The following is a 6,213-nucleotide window of genomic DNA, read 5'->3' on the forward strand; positions in this document are numbered from 1 at the left end:
CCAGTGCCAAGGACTAAGAATCTGCTAGGCAGCAAATGGGCTGGTTTAGTGGCCAGGATTGTGTTTGCCTGAGGTGGAGGAGGGAGGATTGACTAAAGGTGACAGAATCCGGCCCATAGCTTTCTATTTCTGCCTCGTAGTGGTTTCCACTTGAGCTAGTTATGTTAGAGCTGAGCCCTAATCCCATCCAAGTGGATGGCAGAGCTCCCATTGGCATTGGTAGGACTAGGCTGGATCAACAGAGGCTGTTTTGGACTGTTCTGTTGTGGAACATGGGTCATGTTTGTTTTGCTCTGTCCATCAGTGTCTTCACCCTTTCCAAGTTACAGTACAGGAACAGAGCCTGGGATGGTTTCTATGCATTACTGAACTCTCCAGAAAAGAATTTTTCTATCAAAAGATTCCTGTAACTTGGTCATGACAAGCACCCCTCCTCACCTCCCACCTAGTAGACAAAAAAAAATTGAGGAATTTCCAGAAGTTGCTCTTCCCCTGAATTACTAGTGTAGATATGTATTTAAAATGACTCCATGGCCACCTACTAGTGACCTGGAAAGAGGTTTTGATGGGGCTTGGTTATACAGATAATAGATATGATTCTTATTAATATAAAGTCATTTGCTCCACAAGATGCTCTGAGGGCTCTGGATCACTCTGTCCAGATGTAAAGTCTTTGGAGCAGTGACTCTGTGTGGAGACAAAGGCTTGCTAAAATCAGATGTTTTACTACTGAACCCAGTCTGTCATGGTTTGGGGCAGCAGGGAACAAAATCTGCCCCACTTGTTGAATTTTGTGTCAGCATTAAAGATGAGTAGAAATTTGCAATGCAAGGGGGGGGGAAGGGAGTGAGTGATTTAGTTTGGTCCCTCATTTAGCTTGTAGAACAAACCTTGGGTAATGTTGAAGAAAACCAGACTGAAGAGATGCTGGTGACTGGGGTGCTCCTCACACACAATCTGTGCAGTGCCTGCTCCAAGTGCCGGGAGCCTGCGTTCACACCAAGGCTCCTTCTTTCAACAACTTGTTATTACAGTCTGCTGAGAGTGTGAGAGAATCTCCTCTGTGTCAATAGCTGAAGGTTTAATTTCAAACACGGGGGAGAACTTGATTTTGGTATGAATACTGGAAAATTAGAAATATGCATGGGGGAGAAAAAAGGACAGAGAAGAGCTGGAAAAAAACAGATGGATATTACAATTTTTTTAGTGTTTTTCAGTGTTTGTTCTTTATCTGGTACTTATTCCATGCAGCATTTTGGAAAGTATTTGGCAAATGTATAAAAGCAATCTGTAGAATACTTTGTAGTCAGATGCCATAACCTAGATTAATTTACTGTGTTCAGAAATAAGTGCTAAAGAAATACACTGGTTTATGTGTCAGTTAAAAACTTGTTTTGGGAAGGAGTTATAGCTGTAGAATACAAGAAATATTGAGGACAGACAGTGCAAAAGTTTTATAGCTTCTTGGTATGAGAAGAGGGGTAAATTTCAATTATGCATTTTATTAACATGGCCCTTTTAGCTCTTATAAAATGGTAACGATGTTAAAATCCCCTCCTGGGAAATAATGTCACATGGCTTGCCACTGATAGAACTTGAGGATATTAGGAAATGCTGATAGAGTTAACCAGTTGTTAATCAGTTTATTTGCAGCTGAGTCTTGAATCTCACTCCACCTGAACTGGAGATAACTGGATGATAATCTTGACTTGGAGGTGGGCTTGTCGTGAACTTGTTGTCTAACTAGATCTGTAAGGAATTGTTTTATTCCTTTGATAAAATCAGGTCAACTCATATTCAACTTTCATGTAGTGGCAGGTCGCCAGGTGGTTGGTGCTGAGATGTTCTGTGTGGGGTCTGAGCGAGCAGCACTGGTTAGTGCTGGGCACCAATGGCTCCTGGTCAGCTTTCTCACAGCTCTGATGCTCTGGAGGGCACTTCCCTGAGCTGAGGCCTCTGGGGAGTGTCTGTAACAGATTTGGAGGATCTGGTGTCCCGGTACAAACTTCTGTGGGGCTGGTTCAAACAAGGAGCTTCTGTAGCTCCTGGAATCTGGACCTGGCCAGCCCTGGTGGGCCGGGAGAGTGTCCCTGCTGTGACATACCTGATGACAAATCCCCCTGGGGAGATGTGGGGGAATATGGGAACACTGTGGGACTCTGAGCCAGTGAGGTCCCAAAGGCTCTGAGGTTTGGCAGTTCTGTAACATCCTGCTGGTAGGGCACCCAGGAAACAGCAGCACCAGGAATGAGTATAAAGAGGCTGTGGTGCCACTCCTGATAGGATATTCCTTCAGAAGTGAGAGAGCCCCACAGGATTTGCTGTGAAGCCTCTTCACTGCAGGTCATATAGTTGACAATTGGTTCATCACAGTCCTGCCTCCTGCTGCTTGTGGTGGAGGCACCTGATGTTGGCTCCCTGTGTCTTTCTCCTCGAAACATGAACTCCCCATAACAACTGGCAGCTGTACTGACTAGCTCAGCTTGTTGTCTTCTTGTAAGTACTAGTTTTCCCCCACTGGAAAAGGAGTTTTGGTGATATAATCCCAATGAATGAAGGGGTTTTCTTAATTAAAGTAATAATCTGAAAGTTGTCATTGATAAGTGTGTAAACAAGCTGATTGCAGTAGGCGCATGAATAGCTCTAATGAGCACGTGTGGGTATTGAATTAACCATGGTTCACAAGCCATGCATAGCTATATGGTTATTTACAAATAACCACTTTCCCCTTGTGCTTGACTTTGCCTGCCACCCCAAAATCCTTGTCTTTTCAATGTTGCATAGCAAAAAGGAACCCGCTTCTCTCACGAGAAGAGAGCTTTAAAGGCAATCACTGATTTTAAGGTGGCTGGGAAGGCAGCCTGTGCTGGTGGTATTTTTTTTTTTTCCACTAAGTGAAGTGCAGCCTGGTGGATACAGCATTGAGTGTTCATCATTGGCCTCTCCTTGCTGGTGGGTTGGAGGAGGCACTCCAGTGCTGGATGTGGTTGGAGTGCCCTGTCTGTGAAATGGAGAACAATGGCTCTGCGAGGCTGTTGTGCTGTTAACGAGCTCCTCAGAGGAAGGGCCCTACAGAAGTGCAAATCATCTTCTTAACTTGCTGTTAATTATTGATATACTTATTCATTGCAATAAGCAGGATGGAAGTAGCAGGGTAATGGTAGGCTCAGCTGATCTGTAAGTGGGTGGAAGTACAGTGGCTTCTTGTGACTGTCCCAAGGAGATGGCCACTGGACCTGCAGCTCTGCTTTGTTGATGCTGGTGAGACTCTGGAGGAATCTTCCCTTTCCAGGCCTAAAAGCATCTCTGATTTGATTTTAAAAAGGGCTCGAGTGTGTAACTTCCATCTACTGAAAGAGAAACAAAGTTCGAGTGCTCAGTGTAATATGGATGATCCTGCCTGCAACTTAAAATAGCAAAAAAAAAAGACACCAGGTGTAGTTTAACTTCGAGAGAGTTTAAATACAGCTGCTTTCCTGATCCAGAGAAGATCAGAGTTTGTGTTGCTGTGTACTAATGGCACTTTGACTTGATCTCCAATTTTAGTAGCAACTCATTTTTCTTTGCTGTCATTTCAGGATATCATATTGTGGAGTGGAAATTCAGCCTCCTGTTAACCACTGTGTTGCTGCAAATAGCCTCCTTCCTTTTGAGTGCCCAGATCTAGCACAGAATTAAGGGAGAGATGCTGAATCAGTGACAAAGACAACTGCTCTTTGTTTAAACAAACTGTGACTTGCAGCATGAAATAAACAAAAAATAGGGATATTTATTGCATGTCTGCTTCTACCCTAAAATTGTGACTTAATGGTTCTCTGTTGGGATAACAGTAAATGGTCCAAGAGGCTGTTTTTAGGAGATGACTTTTGGGGGATCTACTATGGTTGGTTGTGTATCCATCCTTCTGCAAATTCATACATGTTGTGCTTCTGTCATGGGATTTATGCTCTTCTGGGTCTGCATGATCATTAAACAGACAAATGAACCACCAGGGTAACCTTGGCTCTGAAGATATTTGTGTTTATCAGTATCTGCTTTTATCTGCAAAAACTCAGGGAGGAGACTTCTGTGGGGCTAAATGTGTTCCCTTCCACAGCTTGCATTGTCTGATGTGGTGTGTGTGCATATCCCATGTGCAGCCCCTTTCCCATGTCCCTTGGGATTGTACATGCATTCTCTGGTGAATGCTTAGAGCAGCACTCTGGTGTTGCTGGCAATCTTGTTACAGTGTTGGTCCTGCTCTTCCTCTTCCTACCAAACTCTTTTGAAAGAAAAAGAGCAAAACAACACCACAAATTCAAACTCTGGTAGGGCTGTTTGAGCACAGCAGAGTGTGCTTTGTGCACAGTCACTTCCATACACATTTGAGTTAAAATGGGAAGTCCCAGGTGGAATTTCTACAGTGGTGTGTGATCTGCCTGGATCCCTTTGCTTTCCAGACAAAGGAAAGGTGTAAGGCTGCCCTGTTCTCTGTGAAGCTGCCTCCTGGCAGCATCCTGCCTGTTCAATTTTCACAAGTCCAAACTGGCTGTAGGGAGCAAGATGTGTGCTAAGCTTGTTGTCCATTGCCCTGCAGGGTTTGGACTTCAGGAGCTGTGGGGAGTTACAATCTTTGGGTATATTTCTTCTCTCAAGCAGACCGAGGTTTGCTGGAGATTTCTGGTTTCAAGGTTTGTCAGGAATTGTCATTTCACATTGCTAGCAGAGGGTCTGAATATATGCCATATAATTAACACCAGGAAATTCTGACTCCTGAGGCTATAGGGTTAAACAAATATATGTCCCCATTAAACTTGAATAATAAGAGGTTAACTCATTAGGAAAAGAACACTCTTGATGTGTTTAATGGAGAGAGAGAGTATTAACTCTTACAGTTCCTTGTGAACCCTTATCTTAGTTTAAGTTTCCTTTTTGAGCATCAGTTTTTCTACTATAGAGTATTTTATACCTGAAAATTTATGTCCTGTGTATTCTTTATGACTTGTCTTTTGATTCCTGGGTTATTGATGTGCCTGGATCCTTTGGGGTCTTTAAAAATTATGCTTTGGTGCTGGTTGGTGCATAATTAAAAATAATATGCAGTGCAGAACAAAGGCAAATCTTGAAAATCACTTATTTGAATATCCAGTAGCAACAATTCACATGCCTGTGTTTTTCTTATTTAATCCTTACAGTCCCTGAAAAAAAAATACATTGTAGTACCAGGAATGACCTTACAATAAGTCATGAGCAAGTGGCCTGCAAATATAGCATTTTTATTAGAAGTCATTTAATTGTAAAAGCACAAAGAAAATAATTTTTAAGACCTTGTATTTTCCAGTTCCAGACTCCAGTTAATTTCCAAGAGGTGTACCTGGCTTGTAAACCTCTGCTTGGAGTTGTTTTGGGCTAGGGGCTTGCTGGATGTGCTCCCACTGGGCTGATTGCAGAGTTCAGGACTCACTGATGCTTATTATTGTAGAATGGGCTTCTTGGGTCAGGCAAAAGATGTCAAATTTCAGAGGAAAACAGGTGAAATACACATAAATTAATATAGCCACTGCGAAAGCTTGCAAGCCTAATAGCTCTTTGATTGTGGTGTGAGCAAACCTCATCCCAGTGCCCTTGGTGTTCCCCACGTGCAGTTGTACTTTGAAGAGAGCATGTATTCTTGCCTGAAATTATCATTCTGGCAGAGCTGATTGCTCCCTCTACCCTGGACACTGATGGCTCCAGCTGACGATGCACTCCAGGGTACAGTTGCTGGCGGAAGTAAGAGATACATCACTTTCATCATAGAATCACAGAATGATAAAATCAACCAGGTTGGAAATGACTTCTGAGATAATCAAGTCCAACCCTTGATCCAACACTGCTGTGGTTACCAGACCATGACACTGATGCCACATCCAGTCTCACCTCAAACACCTCCAGGGATGGTGAATCCACCACCTCCCTGGGCAGCCCATTCCAATGGCTGATCACTCTCTCTGTAAAGAATTTCTTCCTAATATCCAACTTAAACCTCCCCTGGCAGAGTTTAAGACCACGCCCTCATGTCTTACTCATAGCTGCCTGGGAGAAGAGACTGACCCATCCTTTCAGGGAGTTGTAGAGAGTGATGAGGTCTTCCCTGAGCCTTCTCTTCTCCAGGCTGAACAACTCCAGCTCCCTCAGCCTCTCCTCACAGGACTTGTGCTCAAGTCCTTCCTGAACTGAGGGGCCCAGAACTGG

The sequence above is a fragment of the Pseudopipra pipra genome, chromosome 13, assembly GCF_036250125.1.
Source record: "Pseudopipra pipra isolate bDixPip1 chromosome 13, bDixPip1.hap1, whole genome shotgun sequence".
Classification (NCBI taxonomy): Eukaryota; Metazoa; Chordata; class Aves; order Passeriformes; family Pipridae; genus Pseudopipra; species Pseudopipra pipra.